General features: G+C 37.0%; 1 long non-coding RNA gene and 1 other non-coding gene across 3 annotated transcripts in view; one reads left to right on the top strand and one right to left on the bottom strand.

The window, feature by feature from the left end:
* Nucleotides 1-23,052, top strand: part of LOC140632688 (uncharacterized) — a 124,313-nt gene that overhangs the window by 5,471 nt on the left and 95,790 nt on the right. The window lies entirely within an intron of this gene.
* LOC140632826 (U4 spliceosomal RNA) lies at nucleotides 11,063-11,197 on the bottom strand. Its single transcript, XR_012030503.1, has one exon. It is a non-coding gene; the product is annotated as a U4 spliceosomal RNA (small nuclear RNA).

The following is a 23,052-nucleotide window of genomic DNA, read 5'->3' as shown; positions in this document are numbered from 1 at the left end:
GCTATAACGTTTGCTTAAAAATGCTTTCAGGAAAAATGGCATCTGGTCCTTGAACCCAAAGAACTAGTTACACTGTTTCTTAGAAAAATCAGTTTGGTTCATATAATTTTTACTTATGGTATATTTTCCAGTAAAATAGCCTATTATGAGATTAAGGACTGTTTGTACTTACTATCAGGAACCAAACGGTATTTGACCTATGGTAAGAAGGTAGTCATGTGAGATGCCTGGGTGGCTCAGTGGTTTAGCATCTGCTTTTGGCCCAGGGTGTGATCCTGGGGTCCTGGGATCAGGTCCCTCATCGGGCTCCCTGTGTGGAGCCTGCTTCTCCTTCTGCCTATGTCTCTGCCTCCCTCTGTGTGTATCTCATGAATAAATAAATAAAATCTTAAAAAAAACCAATACAATCATGCTTTTTAAGAACCATGGTATAGCCTGGGTTCCTCTGAAAACAACATGAAACTAAGGCTTGCATGTAGGTAATTTATTTGGGAAGTGGTTCTGAAGAAAGATGGAAAGTGAAACAGGGAAGTAGGAAAAGCCAAAACAGGGATGCATTATTGATTTGAAAACCATTGTAGGAAAAGCAGTATAGGTACTTGATCCTGTTGGGAACTTATGATGAGCCTTTTGAAATGTTTCTCATACTGTTGCCTTAAGTAAGAGTTGGCTAATGATGGCCTCTGGGGCAAAATCTGCCTGGGCAGCTATTTATGTAAATAAAGTTTTATTAGAACACAGCTACATCATTCATTTATTTATTTCCTATGGTGTATTCAGGTTATGATGGCAGAGTCAAGTAGTTGTGAAAGAGACTGTATGGCTTGTAAACCTAAATTATTTTCTATCTGGCCCCTTACCAAAAAAAAAAAAATGCTTACCTTTGCCTTAGAAGATTAAAGGAGGATGAATTTATCCATTAGCTTTTCTCCCCAGTGATCAAGGATCTTTTCAATGGAATTAGCTGTCCCACTCTTTTGGGTTGTTCTCATGTAGGAAGTAGACTCCTACACTTTGGCATTAGAGAAAGCCTGAATGCAAGAAGTGAAAGATGCCTCACATGGTCCAAGATGAGTCACTATCACATTAAAGATAGGACAATCTGGACAAAGTCTGTATGGAATTGGATGCTATAGGATGGTTGGAATAAGAGACTGGGTGAGAGAATATGAAGCGTGCACAAAAGGTGTCCAATATTTAGTGAAAATGTTATGATGATGGTTTATTCATTCATTCATTGCAAAATATTTATTGAGCACCTATCATATGTCAGACTCTCCTAGATGCTAAGGATATGATGATGGATAAAACTGACAAAAATGTCTGCCCTCATTGAGCTTACAGTCAGGTGTAGGAGACCAATAATAAATACTCCATAAAATCATGCTATGTTAATAGCAATGAGTATACAAAGAGCCTTTGAGGGAAGAGCAATGACCCTGAGACCAGAAGAACACCTGATATATTTCAGAAATAGCAGGATGGAGCATTATGGGAACTGGTGGGGAGGTAGATTGTGTAGGCAGGCTATGTTAAACAGAAAGGATTTGGGATTTTCTGAAGGGTGAGATGGGAAGCCAGCCATCGGAAGGTTTAAACAGAGAAGTGACATGATTGGACTTTTTTTCTCCCTCTAAAGTAGTAAAAAAATTGAGATGTAACTTACACATTGGTAGACTTAAACACAAATGCACAAACCTTAAGTGGGTAGCTCAGTAAAATTTTACATATGTATCCACCCATGCAGCCAACACCTGGATTAAGATATGGAAGATTGCCATGAACTGAAAAGATTCCTTGCTACTTTCAGTCCATGTTCCACTTCCTCAATGAGGTAATCAATCTTCTGTCTTCTAATACCACTGATTAGTTTTGTTTGTCCTTTGAACCACATTTAAGGGGAACTATGCAATATATTTTTTATCAGGATTTTTGTGCTCAACTTTATATTTTGAGATTCATTCATGTTATTGCACATATCAGTGGTTTTCTCTTTTTCATTGTGGTGTACTATTCCATTGTATGGATGAATATACTATCATTTATCCATTCTCCTACTGATGGGCATTTGGGTTGCTTTGGGGCTTTGGCTATTAGGAATAAAGATGTTATGAACATTTATATATATATTTTTTGGTGAATACATGCACTAGTTTATCTTGGGTATGAACAGACATGCTGAGTCATAGGGTGGGCATATGTTTGGCTTTAATACATATGGCCAAAATTTTTTGCTAAGTGGTTGAACAAATACATTCTATGAGATACATTCTATCGACAATATATGAGAGAGAGTTCCAGTTACTAGACATCCTTGCCAATGCTTGATACTGTCAATCTTTTTAAAAGACATTCTGGTAGGTGTGTAATGGTACCACAAAGTGGTCTTAGCTTGCATTTTCCTGATAGGTAATAATATTGAGCATTTTTTAAAGATTTTAAAAAATTTATTCATGAGAGACACAGAGAGAGGCAGAGACATAGCCAGAGGGAGAAGCAGGGTCTCTACGGGGAGCCTGATGCAGGACTAGATCCCAGGACCCTGGGATCATGACCTGAGCCAAAGGCAGATGCTCAACCACTGAGCCAACCAGGTGCCCCAATATTGAGCACTTTTAGATGCTCAAAAGCACATACTTTTTGACCATCTAGAAATGAAGTAGCTGTTCAAGTTCTGTCCGTTTTAATGTTTTTTTCTTACTGATTTATAGCTCTTGATATATTTTATATCCAAAATATTTTTTAGCTACATGTGTTGAAATATAGTTTTCTAGTTTGGAGCCTGCTGTTTACCTCCCTGATGATTCATTTTAATGAACAGAAGTTCTTTATTTTAATGAAATCCAATTTATCATTTTAAAAAATAGTTACTGCTTTATGTGTCCCACTAAGGAAATCTTTGCCTCATACAGAAGCAAAAGCCTATGTTTTCTTCTAGAAACTTGGTTTATCTGTTATAGTTAAATTGATGGTCTATCTTGAATGAATTTCTATATATGATTTGAGGCTGGGAATATACATATTGTCCCCGTTTTGATACCTTAATGTTCTTTTTTTTTGATACCTTAATGTTCTAATACTATTTATTAAACATATTATTCCTCCCACACTAGATTATAATGGTGCCTTTGCTGTATATCATGTGGTAATATATACGAGTTTATTTCTAGAGTCTAACATTGCTCTATTTATCTAAGCTTTCACTAGTACCATATTCTCTTAATTTTTGTAGATTTGAAAGAAATCTTAAAATATGATAATGTAAATTTTCCAACTTTATCTTTCTTTAAAGTTGTCTTATTCTTGGTTCTTTGCATGTCCTTATAATTTTTAGAATCAAGTTGTCCATATTTTGTGATATTGTTCTTTTAGTGATTAATCTAGAAAATTTAAAATGTATTTCTTATAGCTCATAATCTTTTTGTGATGTCAACATAGAGTATTCATCAAAACCTGTCTTCTCTAGCTAAACAAGATATCTACCTTCTCCCAAACACTGTGGCTTTGGAAATTTTTCTCCAACTTTCAGCATCCTAGAAGCTGTTCTCCAATAGGCCCCGTGGAATCTTTCCTTGCACACATGTAGTTCAACACTCAGTTAAAGTCCCTCACATGTAGCTCAACATTCAGTTAAAGTCCCAGAATTTCCATGCATCTCTTGGGGGTTCCTTCTCTGTGATTCCTTTATTTCTGGTACCCTGACAAGGCCCTCTCTTAAATCCCAGCCACTTTAGCATTCCTGAACTCTCACTTTGGTTTCTTCAGCCCACCAAACTGCTACTCTTTGAAAAGTGTCAAAGAAAAGGTAGAAATCACCTCATGTAAGTCCCTCCTCTTAAAGTTTGTAGCATTGTGTTGATTTCGGTCCAATATCTTATTATATATATATATTTTATCCAGTTTTATAGTTGGATAGGTTCAATACCAGCTGCTTTATCATGGTCTGAACAGGAAGCCCTGATTTGGGTATTGAAGAGATTGCTTTGGCTTCTTTCTGGAGAAAAGATTGAGGGTGGTGGTACCAGAAAAGACTAGTGAGGTAAGTAAGGTAATTTTTGCAGTAATCCAGGTGAGAGATGATAGTGGCTTGTCCAGAGTGTTATCAGTGATGTGGTAAGAAGTGGTCAAATTTGGAATATATTTTGAAGGTGAAGATGGCAGGATTTTCTGATGGATCTGGTGAAGAATGTGAGAAAAATAATGGGGTCCATGGTGGCACAAAGGATTTTAGTCTATGGTACTGGAGAAAAAGGTTTTCATTTATTGAGATGGGAAGACTGCAAGCGTTGGAGGTTTGGGAGATACCTACTAGACAGGAAGAGTCAATGGACAGTTGTATATATGGCTCAGGAATTCAAGAGAGAGAGGAGGGACTAGTGAGACAGGAGATACAGATTATATTTAGTTATGAGACGAGATATAATCACCAAGGAAGCAAGCAGAGATATAAGATAAAACAAGTTCAAAGATTAAGTCTTGAGAAAACACATTAATAACTTAATTATAGCTTTATAAGCCTAATTTAATTTAGTAGAAATCATTTTATAGGCAGCCTAATGGGGAATGGTGGTAAATATTCAACGAGAGTTAATGGAGTATTTGAGACTCCATTAACTTTTATGTAAATTTAGGCATTACATGCTAATTGGGTGTTTGAACAAATTATTCACTGGTTCTAGGTCACCATAGATGCATGAGAATACAATCAGAATATAGTTTTGATATATTTATAAAACTTGTTTTGTAGAACCTGTTTTGTGAATCACAGGGATATATACACACACATTAAAAAGAGTAAAAATCACTTATGTTTACTGATGCCAGTGGGGCATACAATATGAAAGTAGGACTTAAGGGACTCCATGTAGTTCCCTTCAGACCAATCTTTATAAAGAGCTGCTATACAGGTCAAATGCACAATATGGTCTTTCTGAATATTAAGACATTTTATCTTTTGGAAGGGCATATTATGGCTCAGCTGAACTACATTTTTAAAAATAATACATAGAATGAGAAGTGCTATTTTAATAATTTGAAAAGATGAGTTTTTGCCTTTTAATTTATGAAATCAATCCAGTTCCCTGCACATTTCAGAGTGTAACTCCTGCCATTCTTTGTTCTGTCTTTTATCTCTGTTTCTTAAGAGACAATAATCGAAAACCATAGCCAAAAGCCTGATACAGCCCATAATAAAAATGGCTTGAGTTTTTCCTCAGATATATTATCCAATTTTTCTCTAATGATAATGGGATGGATTTCAGATCAAACACTAACTGGGCAAATGAAGTAAAAAATTTTTAGTGACCGCCTTACGTTCTATATTATTGTAGTCCAATTATTAGAGGTGGTCTGATAAAGGGGAGAAGGTGAACACAGCAGAGCCAAGAGCTTGTAGGAAAAACCTGGTGTAATAGTGAAGTGTTTTCACAACTGTAAATTACACTGAAAATTGCTTATCAATCAAAATGTGAGAGCAACACCAAAAATATTAATCAAGTAGGAAGTGGTCATCTTAATGGTGAAACAAAGCCAAGAGAAATTAGGAAGCTTAATGTTACAGTAACTGTGGTTTTATAAGAGAATGTTCATACTCTTAAAAATACACCCTGAAATATATAGAGGTAAAGTGGCTTGATGTAGGACTCTCAAATGGTTCAAAAATTAATTTTATATATGTGTGTGAATATATATAAATACAGACAGAGAGGGAGAAAGAATAAGGAAGTGAGAGAGAGAAGTCTATAATTGATAAATGGGAGCAATATATTAACAGTAGGTGACATTCTTACAGCTTTTCTAAATGTTTGAAATTATTTCCACATCCAAAGGTACAAAAATGGATACACACATGAACGCATAAACACAAGCACACACACATAAAGGGAAGTTAATCATGAACATTGCTACCTAAGCCATACTGTTTCATTATCATTTTTCCTCATGCTTAAATTACCTCAAGAATGTCTTTGGTATTTTTCAAATGACCAAGCTTCTCATGCTTCATCTCAGGCATTAAAGGATATTAGTCTTCCTTTGTCAGTCTGTGTTCTTTTCTCTGAAAGGCACAACTCCCATGACTTCAGAGAAGATGGATCTGGAAGACAGAGGCCACAGAACACAGCTGCTCAATGTGCTACTTGTCAAAGCTTTGCTAGGGACTGGGCCCTTATGCATTCATACCTCCAAACTCTTAGGTTTGACTGAATTTTCCTTAGTCTGGTCCAGGTATCTCTGCTAATGGTCTAGAGGGTGAAAGTGGCTCTCTGCCTCCTGTATTGAGGTGATAGCTTTGAATGCTATGTGATGAGTCCTCTTCTGTGTTTTCTAGCAGGAGAAAGTTTGTGCCAGATTTTAAGTTCTAAGGTTTATTTCCCAGTACATAGATGTTCAAATTATATTTGTTAATTTTTTTAAAAAAGATTTTATTTATTTATTTATTTATTTATTTATTTATTTATTTATTTATCTATTTATTTATGAGAGACATATATAGAGAGAAGCAGAGACACAGGCAGAGGGAGAAGCAGGCTCTATGTAGGGAGCCCGATGTGGGACTCCATCTGGAACTCCAGGATCACACCCTGGGCTAAGCCACTGAGCCACTCAGGCATCTCTATATTTGTTAATTGACTCTAAATTTGCTTTGAAAGAGCTGTAGAACTATAAAAATATTTACATAAGGTGTAATCCATTTGAAAATCAAACAATTCAATGCAATAAAGCAAGCAAAGCTACTAAAGCAGAGTGGAAGAGTCAAAGGGGGATCAGCCAGCTGGCAGACAGCAGGATCTCTCAAACGTAAATGTGCATACAGTTCCCTTGGTTTTCTTGATAAAACACAGCTTCTCATTGGTAGTCTGAGTGCAGCTTGAGCTTTTGCATTTCTAAACAGCTCCTAGAAGATGCTGGTCCATGGACTGCACTGAGTAGTCAAGTGCTATGAGGGCACAGAAAGAGGAAGGGCTCATGGTGGCCTGGAAGGCTTCATGAAGAGGAAGGTTCTAGATGGCTGTGGAAGGAGCAGAATTTAAGTAGATGAGGAGGGAAAGAGAGCATTTCAGGTGCAAAGATTTTCTTAACAAAGGCACAAGAGTGGGAATGAACTTAATTTACTAGGAGAGCTCCTAGCCTGAATTTGGCTGCAAGAGAGAGTTTATGTAGTGGAGAGGAGGAAGTAAGTTTAGATTGGAAGTTTTGAATATTGGGTTAAAGATCATTGGCTTTATATTATAGGCAACAGACAAGATGTTAGGGAAGAAAAGGGTGTGAGCATCCACATGATCCTCTTGAACAAAGAGGATGAACAAAGGCAGAACATGATTAGCTGTGTGCCACAAAGGTGGGTTACAGGGAGCTTATAGGCACTCTACTGCAGAGCATCTGAGATAAGCTGAACTGTATCCTCTAAAAATTCATGTATTGAAGCCTTAAACCCCAGTACTTCAAAGTGGGATTCAAGAAATGATTAAGTTAAAATGGGGTTAATAGGGTGGGCCCTAACATAATACAACTGTTGTCCTTCTAAGAAAAGGGAATTTGAACATAGTTATATAGGAAAGAGAATGCGAAGATACAGTAAAAAAGACATCTATAAGCCAAGGAGAGAGGCCTAGAAGAAAAGGTACCTTGATCTTGGACTTCTAGCCACTAGAATAGTGAGAAAATAAATTTCAGCTATTCAAGCCACTCAGTCTGTGCTTTGTTATGGCAACCCTAGCAAATTAATATAGCACCATTTTCTCTTCCTTCCTTTCCTTAATCAGTCAACTAAATGTATGGCCCATCTGCCACACACAAAATACTGTTATGGGCACAGAAGGAAATAGAGAAAAGTACAGGATTAAAAGAAACATAAGCCATAGATTTGCTCTCAAGAAGGTGCCATTCCCAGAGGACTTCTGGGGAAGATGGCAGAGTAGGAAGACCCTAAGCTCACCTTGTCCCACGGATACAACTAGATGACACTTTCATCAGTGTTTACAACCCAGAAAACAACATGAAGATTGGCAGAATAAACTCCACAACTGAATATAAAGAGGCCACAAAGAGGAAAGGAGGGCAGAGAAGTGGTTGGAAACTAAATGAACTTGAGGGACTGTCTACAGGAGGGAGGGACACGATGGAAACAGAGAGGGAGAGCAACAAATGCCCACACTGGGGATCCCACACAGGGAAGATGAATTCCTGTAACAGTTGGCTTTGAAAACCAGAGGGGTTGAATTTCATGAGTTCTTACAACTAGTGGGATTTAAAACCTGGAATTGTAAAGAAATCAGCGGCTCAGCTCTGGGAAAGCTGGTAGGCTAGAGGAAACAGAGTTTCTGTCCCTAAAGAGAGAACACAACAGCCTGTGGAGATACAGCCATAGAAGCAACAGTCTGAAAAGTGCCTGGGGCATATGGGAGGAAGAGTTATTTACTAATATCAGAGCATGTCCCAAAAGGACAGAAATCCCTGGGGAACTCCTCTGGGAGCAAAGGAACTGGCAGGTGCCATTTCCCTGCCCTGCTGCCCAGGATAAACATACTGACACCTCCAGGACTTGCTATCTAACTAGTGAGCATTGCTGCCCCACACCCCCATGTTGTGCTTTTGCCAATCTACCTCTCCAGACAGCCTGCCTCAGTCCAGGTGCTGCAGGGCCCTCCCATAGAGGAAAGGAGACAGGCAAAGCTTGCTAGCATTGTTGCACCTGCCTCACTTTTGTGCTTGGGTGGATCTGCCCTCTTCAGAACTGTCTTGGCCAGAACCCATACAAGGCAGTGTCACAGGCCTGGCAGTGTGCAAGCAACCCCTATAGTGGCCAGCATCTGGAGAGTGGGAAAGATAAACACAAACACAAGTCCGATGGAGGCCCCAGCAGTGGGCTGGAGGTGGACAACTGGTCTGACTGCAGGCCCTGCCTACCACTGAAAGCTTTTCAGGGGACAATACAGTGAAAGTGCCCTGCAGTTTGGTGCTACTACATCTCTGGCAAATTCCTGGTCTGACTCCATTCAAGTCCAAGGTGTCCTCAGTCTGGCTCACCAACACTGTAAGGATCAAACACTGCCCACAGCAGGCAAAGAGAGCCACTGCAGATGGCTGGACTGAAGGAAAAGGCAGCCAGATACAACAGCAGGGTGTAGGCATCACAAATAGGAGATACCCCCAAAGTGCCAGGTTCTAGTGAACAGGGGACTGCACAGCAGGGTACTATAGGATCTCTTCTGGGGAAGCGCATTATTTTCAAGTGCAGGAGATATAGCTGTCCTTCCTAACATAGAGAAACAAAAACAAAGAGTTAGACAAACTGAAAAGACAGAAAAATATGTCACAAATGAAAGAACAGGACAATACCACAGCAAGAGACCTAAGTGAAATGGTGATAAGTAGTATGCCTGATAGAGAATTTAAAGTAATGGTCATAAAAATTCTCACTGGACTTGAGAAAAGAATGGAAGACATCAGTTAGACCCTTAGCAATGAGATTTAAAAAAAACTTCTCCCTCTGCCTGTGTCTCTGCCTCTCTCTCTGTGTCTATCATGAATAAATAAATAAAATCTTAAAAAAAAAAAGAAAGAAAAGAGAACAGAATTTTTTAAAATATTTTTTTAAAAATTTACTTGACAGAGTGAGAGAGAGTACACAAGCAGGGGGAGCAGTAGGCAGAGGGAGAGGGAGAAGCAGGCCCCTCCCCAAGTAGGGAACAGAGCGTGGGGCCCAAATCTTAGGACCTTGAGATCATGAACTGAACTGAAGGCAGACACTTAACTGACTGAGCCACCCAGGTGCCCCAGGAGCAGAAAATTTATTTGAAGAAATAATAACTGCAAACTTCTTAAATTTAGGGAAGGAAATAGAAATCCAGATCCAGGAGGCAGAGATTCCCCCAACAAAATAAACCCAAGGAGGTCCACACCAAGAAATAGTAATTAAGATGGCAAAAAGTAAGGACAAACATTATATGTTCTCATTCATTTGGGGAATATAAATAATAGTGAAAGGGAATAGAAGGGAAGGGAGAAGAAATGGGTAGGAAATGTCAGAAAGGGAGACAGAACATAAAGACTCCTAACTCTGGGAAACGAATTAGGGGTGGTGGAAGGGGAGGAGGGTGGGGGGTGGGGGTGAATGGGTGACGGACACTGAGGGGGGCACTTGACGGGATGAGCACTGGGTGTTATTCTGTATGTTGGCAAATTGAACACCAATAAAAAACAAATTTATTATTAAAAAAATAAAAATAAAATGAAAGTGAAAAAAATAAAATAAAAAGATGGCAAAAAGTAGTAATAAAGAGATAATTTTAAAAGCAGAGAGAGAGACAGAGAGAGAAAGAGAGAGAGATAGAGAAAACAGTTACATACAAGGGAACCACTTAAGGCCATCAGATGATTTTTCAGCAGAAACTGCAGGCCAGAAGGGAGTGTCATGATGTATTCAAGTGCTCAAAGGAAAAAAAAATCTGCATCCAAGAATATTCTAACCAGCAAGACTATTATTATTCAGAATAGAAGGAGAGGTAAAAGGATTCCTGGGTGGCTCAGCAGTTGAGTGTCTGCCTTTGGCTCAGGGCCTGATCCTAGGATCTAGGATGGAGTCCCACCTCAGGCTCCCTGTGAGGAGCCTGCTTCTCCCTCCTCCTATGTCTCTGTCTCTTTGTCTCTGTGCCTCTCATGAATAAAGAAATAAATCTTAAAAAAAATAAAGTAAAATAAAGGAGAGGTAAAGAGTTTCCTAAATAAAAATTAAGGGAATTCAAAACCATTAAATTCTCTAAGAAATGTGAAAGGGAACTCTCTGAGTAGAAAGAAAAACTATGCAATAGTAGGGAAAGTAGGAAGCACAAAAGCAGTAAAAATAAATATATCTGTAAAAATCAGTCAAGGGACTCACAAAACAAATGGGTGTGAAGTAAGACACCATATACCTAAAATGGGGGGAGGAGAGGAGTAAACAATGGGTTCTAACTTAAGCAACCATCAGCTTAATACAAGACTGCTATATATAAAAGATATTATATACAAACCAAATGGTAACCACAAATCAAAAATGAGTAAAAGATATGCAAAAAATAAAGAGAAAGGAATCCAAATATATCACTAAAGAAAGTCAGCAAACCATGAAAGAGAGCAATGGAAGAAAGTTTTTAATTAGCAATAATTGTGCCTTGGATAAACCTCATTGGCTACAATACTGCCACCACGCAAAGCTGGCAATGGAAGAAAGGAATGGAGAAAAACTACAAAAACAACCATAAAACAAATAACAAAATGGCAGTAAATACACATCATTAATTATTCTGTAGTGCCTGGTTGGCCCAGTCAATAGATCATCCAACTCTAGATCTTGGAGTCATGAGTTTAAGCCCCACTTTGGGTGTAGAGACTACTTAAACAAAACAAAACAAATTCCCAAGGAACTGGGAGGCAAGGTCATGTCCTAAAAACACTAAAAAATTACTTTAAATATAAATGGACTAAACACTCCACTCAAAAGACACAGGATGACAGAGTAGATAAAAAAACAAGACTCATATATAGGTCGCCTGCAAGAGACTCATTTTAGACCTAAAGACACATGCAGATTGAAAGTGAGGGTTAGAGAAGCATTTTTCATGCGAATGGACATCAAATGAAAGCCAGAGTAGCAATACTTATACTGAAAAAGATAGACTTTAAAAGTAAGACTGTAGGGATGCCTGGGTGGCTCAGAAGTTGAGTATCTGCCTTTGGCTCAGGTGGTGATCCTGGAGTTCCAGGATCAAGTCCCACACCGGGCTCCCTGCATGGAGCCTGCTTCTCTCTCTGCCTATATCTCTGCCTCTCTCTACTCTGTGTCTCTCATGAATAAATAAATAAAATCTTAAAAAAGAAAACTAAGACTGTAACAAGATACGGAGAAGGACACTGTATAATAATAAAGGGGGCAATCCAACAAGAAGATATACCAATTATAAATATTTATGTACCCAACATGGGAGTACCCAAATTAGCAAACATAAATACTCTTGTATTCAAGAGTAATACAGTAATAGCAGGGGACTTTAACACCCTACTTACATCAATGGACAGATCATCCAAAAAAGAGAATCAACAAGGCCTTGAATGGTTCATTGGACTAGATGGACCTAACCAATATATTTAGAATATTCCATCTTAAAACAGCAGAATACACATTCTTTTCAAATGCACAGGGAACATTTTCCAGGATAGATCACATGTTAGGCCACAAAGAAGTCTCAACAAGTTCAGAAAGACTGAGGTCATAGTATGCATCTTTTCCAACTACAACACTATGAAACTAGAAATCAACTACAAGAAAAAATTGGGAAAGACCACAAATACATAAGGTTAAATAACACGCTACTAAACAATGAATGGGTCAACTAAAATCAAAGAGGAAATAAAAACACATGGAAACAAATAAAATAGAAAACACGGTGGTCTAAAATCTTTGGGATGCAGCAAAATCTGTTCTAAGAGAAGTTTATAGCAATACAAGCCTACCTCAAGAAGCAAGAAAAATCTCAAATAAACAGCCTAACCTTACACCTAAAGGAGTTTAAAAGAACCAAAACCCAAAACACATGGAAAGAGAGAACTAATAAACATTAGAGCAGAAAAAAATGAATAAAAACTTAAAAGCAATAGAATAGATCAAAGAAATCAAGAGTTGTTTCCTTTAAAGATCAACAAAACATAAATTTTAGCCAGACTCATAAAAAAAGAAGACTCGAGTAAACAAACTTAAAAGTGAAAAGAGGAGAAATAATAACTAACACCCAGAAATACAAAGAATTATAAGAGAATGCTATGGAAAAATTATATGCCGACAAATTGGACAGGTGGAAGAAATCCATAAACTCCTAGAAATGTATAACCTCCCAAAACTGAATCAGGAAGAAATAGAAAATTTGAACAGACCCATTACCAGCAATGAAATTGAATAAAAAAATCTCCAAACAATCAAAAGTCCAAGGCCAGATGGCTTCACAGGCAAAATCTACTAAATATTTAAAGAAGAGTTAATACCTATTATCTCAAACTATTCCAAAAATAGAAGAGAAAGAAAAGCTTCCAAATTTATTCTGTGAGGCCAATTTTATCCTGATATTAAAACCAGATAAAGATACCACAAAAAAGAGAATAGGCCAATATCCCTAATGGACAGAGATGCAAAAATCCTAAACAAAATATTAGCAAACTGAATCCAACAATACATTAAAAAATAATTCACCACAATTAAGTGGGGACTTATTCCTGGGATGCAAGAGTGCTTCAATATTTACAAATTAATCAACATGATACCTCAAGATAGAAGAGGAAAGAAAAAATCATATGATCACTCAATACATGCAGAAAAACATTTGACAAAGTACTACATCCATTCATGATAAAAACTCTCAACAAGGTAGGTTTAGAGGAAACATACTTCAAAATAATAAAGACCATATGTGAAAAATGAATAACTAATATCACACTCAATGGTGAAAAAGAGCTTTTCCTCTAAGATCAAGAACAAGACAAGGACGTCCACTCTCACTACTATTATTCACCATATTATTAGAAGTCCCAGCTATAGCAATCAGAAAAGAAAAAGAAATAAAAGACATCCAAATTGGTAAGAAGAAGTAAAACTATCACTAAAGACTCTGCCAAGAAACTGCTAGAACTAATAAATGAATTTAGTAAGGTTGCAGGACACACAATCAATATACAGAAATCCATTGCATTTCTATACAGTAATAATGAAGCAGCACAAAGAGAAATTAAGAAAATAATCCCATTTACAATTGCACCAAAAATAATAAAATACCTAGGGATGAACTTAAGCTTGGCTGAATAACATAAAACACTGAAAGAAATTGAAGATGACACAAATGGAAAGTTATTCCATGCTCATGTATTGTAAGAATAAATATTAAAATGTCCATACCTCCCAAGCAATCTACAGATTTAATGCAATCCCTATCAAAATACCAATAGCATTTTTCAAAGAAATAGAACAAATAACCCTAAAATTTGAATGGAACCACAAAAAAACCTTAAATACACAAAGCAATCTTGAAAAAGAACAAAACTGGATGCATTACAATTCCAGATTTCAAGATCTACTACAAAGCTGTAGTAATCAAAACAGCACTGTACTGGCATAAAAACAGATACACAGATCAATGGAACAGATTAGAAAGCCCAAAAGCAAACCCATAGTTACATTGTCAATTAATCTTTGACAAAGTAGATAAGAATAATGAGAAAAAGAACATCTCTTCAGCAAATGGTGTTGGGAAAACTGTATAGCTACATGTAAAAGAATGAAACTGGACCACTTCCTCACATTATACACAATAGTAAGCTCAAAATGGATCGCAGACCTAAATGTGAGACCGGACACCATAAAAATCCTAGAAGAAAGCACAGGCAGTAATATCTCTGACATCAACTGTAGCATCATTTTCTAGATATGTCTCCTGAGGCAAGGGAAACAAAAGCAAAAATAAACTAGTGAGAATACATTAAAATAAAAAGATTCTGTACAGCAAAGGAAACATTAAAAAAAAAAAAACTAAAAGGGAACCTACTGAAAGAGAGAAATTTACAAATGACATAACTGATAAAGGGTTAGTATCCTAAATAAATAAAGAACTTATATAACTCAACACACAAAAAGCCAAATGATCCAACTGAAAAATGGCCAGAAGATATGAATAGACATTTCTCCAAAAAAGACATCCAGATGGCCAGCAGATGCATGAAAAGATGCTCATCACTCCTCATCAGGGAAATGAAAATCAAAACCATGAGATATCACCTTACATCTCTTATAATGGCAAAAATAAAGGAAATACATGTTTGTGAGGATGTGGAGAAATCAAAATAAAAAACAAGTGTTGGTGAGGATGTGGAAAAAAAGGAACCCTTGTGTACTGTTGGTGGGAATGTAAACTGGTGCAGCCACTGGGGTAGACAAAATGAAAGTTCCTCAAAAAATTAAAAATAGAGTTACCATATGATCCAGTAATTCCTACTACTGGATATTTACCCAAAGAATACAAAACACTAAATTAAAAGGATATATGCACCCCTTGTTTTTTGCAGCATTACTTATAGCAGCCAAATTATGGAAGCAGCCCAAGTGTCCATGTATTGATGAATGGATAAAGAAATGAGGTGTATATATAATGGAATTATCCAATTACAAAAAAGAATGAAATCTTGCCAATTGCAACAACATGGATAGAGCTAGAGAGTATAATGCTAAGTGAAATAAGTTAGTCAAAGACAAATACCATATGAATTTACTCATATTTAGAATTTATGAAACAAATAAGAAAACAGAGAGTCAGAAACAAATCAAGGAACAGACTTAATTATAGAGAACAAAAAGATGGTTACAGGGGCAGGTGGGTGGAGGGAAGGGTGACATAGGTGAGGGGAATTAAGAGTACACTTATCATGATGAGCACTGAGTAATGTGTAGAATTGTTGAATCACTGTATTGTACACTCAGAACTAATATAACATCTTATGTTAGCTATGCTGGAATTAAAAGGAAAAATTTAATAAAATTGAAAAAAAAAGAAAATAAAAAATACATTTGCAAAAAAAAAGAGAGAGAGAGAGAGAGAGAAAGAAACCAGGATACAGATGAATTTCAATTTATAGGAAAAATAAAAATATAGAACCAGTAAGTTCCTCCAGCACTGAAATTATGGTTCTTCAGACACATTACCATCATTGGGAAGTATGGAGGTAGACTGGGCAAATTTGAAGCAGGCTAAATAATTAAATAATATAGCCAGGTTCAAGAACAAGAACAACAACAAGGTGCCATTTCAGTGAGTCACACATATATTTTAATATGAATATCTTTTTAATGCTAACAGTATATACCCATATTTGCTCTATTATTCATCTACCACTTCAACAAATGTTTAATGAGTATCAATTTAAATGCCTAGCACTATTCTAGAATTATATATATATATATACACACATCCCTCCAGAATATAGGCCCCCTTTATGTGTGTATATATCTATATATACACATTATATATAACATATAATTTATCACGTGGTTACAAGTGCTATGAGGAAAAAGTAGCTTTGGGATATAGAGGGAGACAGGGTGAAATAGGTATGATTTTAGGTTGGATGGTCAGCAAAGACCTCTTTAATCATGTGCCATTTGAGCAGAGACCTGTGGATTTATGGGAAAATCAAGCATATATTATGTTCCAACTTCTGTGTAGGATCAGAGCACCCAAGGAAGAACCCACAGTCTACGAGGAAGTAGACATTTAGACTGAGAATTCCAATATAGTTAGATAAGCATTATATCAGGCCATACATAATTAAGTGCCAGATATTCACAGCTAATACTCAATAAATATTTGCTAAATGAATGAATGAATGTATGCATGCATGCATGCATGAATGAATGAATGAATCAATCAATCAATCAATCAATCAATCAATCAATCAATCAATAAGGGGAACAGTGAATGAAATAGGAGTCCAGAGGAAGGAAGGAAATACTTTTGAGTAGGATAATAGTTTTCAAGCTGAGTTCTGCCCACCCTGAGAGTTCCAAGAGTCTGGTTTATGGGCAACTGTGAGGTGATGGGGAAAAGTGAAGCTAGGTCAAGTGGAGCTCTGAGCTCTCTATCTGCATTTCAACAGATGTTTACCTGCTTTGCCTACTGGGTGCCCTTGGAAGATTATGTCTATGCAAAGAGAACTGCAACTTGTAAAAATTTGAAAAGCCCTGGTCTGGCAAATCAGTACATGCTTTCTCAGAGCATTGAAAGAGGATAGAGTCTGAAAAATCAGCATTCTGGTGTTCCAATGCAAAGTGGGAGTTCACCCACATGACTTAACCATTTAACCAAAGCAGAACCTCAAAAAGAGCAAGGTTTTGGGAAGGTTGAGAGCAGAAAAGAGTTAAACTGCACATTGTTTACTTGTCTAAAACCTCATAAACCCAACAAATCCTGACTACGATTTAGAGGTTAGAAGAGGGATCCCTGGGTGGCGCAGCGGTTTGGCGCCTGCCTTTGGCCCGGGGCGCGATCCTGGAGACACGGGATCGAATCCCACGTCGGGCTCCCAGTGCATGGAGCCTGCTTTTCCCTCTGCCTGTGTCTCTGCCTCTCTCTCTCTCTCTGTGACTATCATAAATAAATAAATAAAAAAAAATAGAGGTTAGAAGAGCCTAGGTGAGCTTAAAGTTACCCTGCTTTCCTGCCATAAGCCATCAAGACTTCTATTAGGGTTGCAGGGAATGTAAATTATTGAAGGCCTGTAAACATTCCTTCCATAACTTTTCACTTTATTTTATTTTTTATAGTTAACTGATCTTTTAAATTAAAATGAATTTTTTTATTTGGAAATTTAGTTTTTATTGCAAATTTCTGGTAAAGGAAAGAACATGTAGGCTGATCCCCATTTACACTTTGGTATTAAGAGAACTGTAGCTCAGTGGCTTACAACTGCAGCCTTTGAATCACCCAGGGAGGCCTTTGATACCTAGAGTTGCCTGTGTCCCACCTCCTAGAAGTTCTGGCTTAATTGGTCTAGGAGGCAGCCCAGGCATCAGTAGCTTTTTGAACTCCTCAGGTGATTCCAACATGTTGATACACTGGATCCTATAAAAATTTTATGGACAAAATAGAAGGCATGACAATACATCTGAATTATGATGTAAAAATATGATCCTATGTCATTTAAAAAATATTTTTTTTATTTATTTTAGAGAGAGTGCATAAGTAGGGGGAAGTGGAAGAGGGAGAAGTAGACTCTGCTAAGCAGGGAGCTCCATGTGGAACTTGATCCTAGGACTCTGAGATCATGACCTGAGTCAAAGGCAGATGTTTAACCAACTAAGCCACCCAGGCACCCCAGGATCCTATGTCATTTTTAAATGCTCTAAACACTTTATCTCTGTTGAGACATTAATAATTTGGTATTATTAATGGAATAGAAATTCATACTTTTGTATGGACAGAGAATCTAATTTAATTTAAATTCTGGTGTAATATACTGTACTGTATTGGTTTTAGGTGTACAATATAGTGATCCAACAGTTCCATACTCCATGCTCATCAAGTGTGTTCCTAATCCCCTTCACCTGTTTCACCCAACCACTCAACTCACCTCCCCTCTGGTAACCATCTGTTTGTTCTCTATAGTTAAGAGTATGTTCCTTGGTTTGTCTCTTTTTTCCCCTTTGCTCATTTGTTTTGTTTCTTAAATTCCACATATGAGTGAAATCATATGGCATTTGTCTTTCTCTCATTGGTTCATTTGGCTTAGCATTATATTCTCTAGGTCCATTCATATTGTTGCAAATGGCAAGATTTCATTCCTTTTTATAGTTGAATAATATTCCATTGTGTATAGGTATACCACATCTTTATCCATTCATCAATCCATGGACGCTTGGGCTGCTTCCACAGTTTGGCTACAGTAAATAATGCTTCAATAAACACAGGGGTTTATATATCCTTTTGAATTAGTGTTTTTGTATTCTTTGGGTAAATACCCAGTAGTATGATTACAGGATGATAGGGTAGTTCTATTTTTTAATTTTTTGAGGAACCTCCATATTGTCTTCCACAGTGGCTGTACCAGTTTGCATTCCCACCAACAGTGCACAAGGGTTCCTTTTTCTCCACATCCTTGTCAACACTTGTTTTTTCTTGAGTTTTAATTTAGCTGAAAATAAACACATAGATCAATGGAACAAAATAGAAAGCCCAGAAGTAAAGCCAGAATTATATGGTCAATTAATCTTGGACAAAGGAGGCAAGAATATGCAATGGGAAAATGACAGTCTCTTCAACAAATAGTGCTAGGAAAACTGGACAGCTATATGCAACAGAATGAAACTGGACCACTTTCTTAGACCTTACATAAAAATAAATTCAAAATGGATTAAGGACCTAAATGTGAGATCTGAAACCATAAAAATCTTAGAAGAGAGTACAGGTGGTAATTTCTCTGACACTGGCTGTAGCAACATCTTTTTTAGACATAACTTTTCATTTTAAAGGAAAATGGCTTGTTTTGCAAAATAGGAAAAAGGGGCCAAAAGGGAAGTTAACTGTGGACAGTGTTAGTATGAGTTCTGAGAAACCTGGAATGAACCCATTATCCAAGCAATAACAATTTACATATCCCTTTAGTTTTACTTTATAGGTGCATTTTTAGATTCTGTCAAATATCCTTTTTATTATAGTGTCTGTAAGAGAGAAGATGCCACAAAACTCTTAACAGGTAGTCATTAACAAATCTGAAATCACTTGTGCTCATGTGATTGGTCTGTTTTTCAGATATATCAGTATCCAACCATATTTGGATCAAATCCTTTGGCTAAATATGGACTTCTGGAAGTCAGAACAGAGTATCTTTTGTCTGCCTATCTTCTCATTAAATAATAATTAAAAAAAACATAGGCAGGATGAACCTTAACCAACACTAATCAGCGACCTCATGGTTCCTGAGAGCACAAAGCTATGTAACAGAAGGGAAATGTATTATGTCACTATGAACAGGATGGTGTCAATTACCCAGGATAGGACTCTGAGATATGTATGCTCCCTTAGGAGAAATACTGTTTAGTGATCAATTCAAATCCTTTACAGATGCAAAAAATTTTTCCTGAAAAGAGAACACACCACATACAAAGTAGAGCTTGTGTTGACTTAGCAATATACTGCCCAAGACTAACGAATATTTGGCAAAACAACAACAACAACAAAACAAAACCACACACAACAACCAAAAAACATCTTTTGCTATCAGTGAAACATGCACCTTCAGTCTGCCTTGCGAGTTCTGGTCATTCTTACCTGAGTTGAGTGGCAGGATTTGCATGACATACATTCCTGGAACTGACATTCGTTCCTAGACCCTTCTAACTCTGTTTTCTCTTTGTCTGCAAAAACTGAGATTTGACCACAGAATTCTAGGTAGCCATGGAAATGATGAGTAATTTAAAGAAGTACACTATGAAATATACTAACTCCATGGACACTTCTGGCCAAAGATTAGGTTTATACACTGTTGCAGTGTGTTGCAGTGGTCTTGCAATACTGTGAAGAAAAATCAGAGAAAGTCAAAGGTGGACAGGTACATCTAACCCAGTTGGGGTGTCTTTTCATATAGATTATAGTTTTAGGATAAATTATTTTGAAGAAGCAATTCTGTCTAGAAGCAATCTCAGGTGGAGGAACATTTACTCACAAACAGGGTTTCAGAATCATGATGGTTAGATTAATCTGATTGCAGTCATTTGTTTTACAGAGAATGGAATTGGAGGTATAGAAAGATTAAGATTACACAAATCATATAGTCTGATAGAGACCAGGGAAGAGGTAGAAACCAATGTGTCTCCATGACCAATGTTTCTGTGTGTTTTACTACAGTGCTCATTTAAAATCTTTTCTCTGTAGCTTTACTGAGGAATCCCCAAATAGATGTATTCAAAAATGCTATTTATTTTATGTGTAGGCCATGATGTATATTATGTTTGCTTGATAGATAAGACTAGTGATCATTTTTCCAGGACCATTGAAAGCCCAAGATAGTCTCTTTGTAATTTAGATTCATTGTTATGTTTGAGTCTTCTGTTTTAGAAACATAGAAAAATAAAAATGCTTATTTGCAAGGGATATGTCCAAAAGTACCTATGCTATAGTTAGAGAATATCTTATCTTAACCAGGAAAACTTACAAGTGAGAATCTAGCATAGTTGTGCAGCTGTGTCTTTATCATCTAGTGTCTTTGCTCACGTAGTACAGAACTCCTGAGAACTTTATCACCAACTTGCTATGTGACCTTGCTCAAGTCAGAAGATACCTTTATGGTTTATTTCTTCCCATCTACAAAGTTGAATACCAAGTACAGTAATGGTATGGGGAGGTTTATATAGATTTGAGAATGACAGAAACTGATCTATGTTTGTGACTACAATATGCATAATTTAGGATATAAATGATTTAATCCAACCATCTTTAAGACGGCCTTAAAAATTTAGAGCAGCTCTTCCACCTCTGTCCCTGAATGCTCCATCCATAGGCTACATTCCATTTATAGTTCCAATTCCTTTCATTTTTTCTTCTCTTGCTCACAGATTATTACATCCTTGTTAAGGCAATGCATTGCAAAGGAATGGTCCTTCAAGAAGCTTTGTTTCAATAGACCCAATAATAAGCAGCCAAGTGTTCTTCATTTCCTTACCTCCTAGAGTTCCTCCTATTTTAGGGAGACAAGCTGAATGTTGTCCTACAGGGTAAGGCAGAAAGAGCACCAGTGCCACCACCTGGAGGCAGGGAGAATGAGGCACCGCATAGAAAAGAGAAGTCACTACATGTCCAAGGGTGAGCATGTTTGCTTGATTCTTTGCCCTTTTCCTTGTTGCAATATCTTTCTCTATTTTTCTTCACTTCTTTTTGCCATTCCTACACATATTTGTTAATGCTTTCTCAGTTTCACCACCACACTAGTTTAGGAAAAGGTCCAGGGAATAGTAAAGGCCCTACCTTAAATTGGAAGATGAGGGAAATCAGAATAAGATTACTTTCCCTTTGGAGAACTTATCCAACAGGCTTCTTGCTTGGATGCAAGTTTATGTATTCTCCTGAATATAGGAGGAAATGCCTCCCTGTGAAGATCTTTATGCTACCTGAGGTTTAGTTAAGCCCTATCAAATCATTAGCTCTGAAATCAGGGGGATAGGGTCACAAATTTTCTATTCTGTGCTGAAAGAAAGACAATCTAAAATTCAGTTCCTGTCTGCCTTGTAACATGAGTTACATAATGATACAGGGTTCTATACTATATGATATGGTTCTATAGACTACTTTAACCAGGGATGTAGGGTAATTGACTACAAATGTTCATTAGAGTAAGAAATAGAGAGACAAAAGCCTTCCCAAGTGGACCTTCTTGACTTCCTTAGAGACTTTCCTTTGGATAGTTTCTAGTTCTACTAAAGAACTAGGAGCTGTGTAGTGTCCTCAGCACCAGATTAGAAGTAAAAAAGAAGAAACCAACCCAATTTTCTGAATCAAGATTAGTTTTTATTTTAGTAGTTTAGATAGTCATTACTGATGCAGAATATTCATTTTTAGTAAGTTGTTTTGGGAATGCATGGATCCCAAGGGTGCCCTGGAGATAACTCAGCTATAGGTTGTGGCAGAGAGAGGGTGGGGCAGGTTGGAGAGGAGGTCTTACCTGTTAATTAGAGGAGCTTTACTTCTATGTGCTTTCTACATTGATATTCTGAGATATATTTATTTTGAAGAAAAATTTTCTAAAGATTTTAAAAGACAAAGTATAGACAATTATGCCTATTAAAATCAATCCTAAGAATGACTGAAATATCTACCAGAAGTTGTATGATTGGGATCCCTGGGTGGCGCAGCGGTTTGGCGCCTGCCTTTGGCCCAGGGCGCGATCCTGGAGGCCTGGAATCGAATCCCACGTCGGGCTCCCGGTGCATGGAGCCTGCTTCTCCCTCTGCCTGTGTCTCTGCCCCTCTCTCTCTCTCTGTGTGACTATCATAAATAAATAAAAATTAAAAAAAAAAGAAGTTGTATGATTGGTCTAATGCTTCAGCTTTGACACCCAGTGGTGATCCATTTTCAGCATCAGACAATGTACATGACTCTTATATCCCCTAGATCTTTTAAATGGTTTGTTGGGATATGTTTTTTGTTTTTATTTTTGCTCAGTTTTTTTTTTTTAATTTCTTGATTGTATTAAGGGTTAACTTCTGTTAGGCTTAAGGTATTTAGAAGGAATTTAGTTGTCTCTTTTGTGGAGAAATTATAGTAAAATCTGAAATTCAGTACTCTTCTTAATCCTCATAGTTCAAAGCTTAAAAATAAAAATAATAAACGAGCTCTGAATATTTTCATTTTGATTCCGAACCCTTCACAATACCTACTACAATGTTGGATACATAGTAGATGTTTAACAGATAATATTGGGTTGAGATGAATTTTTTAGATTCTAAAATTGGGAAATACTAAACTCAAGATTTCAGAAGTAGTGCTACAT

This window comes from Canis lupus, chromosome 4 (genome assembly GCF_048164855.1).
Source record: "Canis lupus baileyi chromosome 4, mCanLup2.hap1, whole genome shotgun sequence".
NCBI lineage: Eukaryota > Metazoa > Chordata > Mammalia > Carnivora > Canidae > Canis > Canis lupus.
This window is presented reverse-complemented; position numbering and strand designations above follow the sequence as displayed.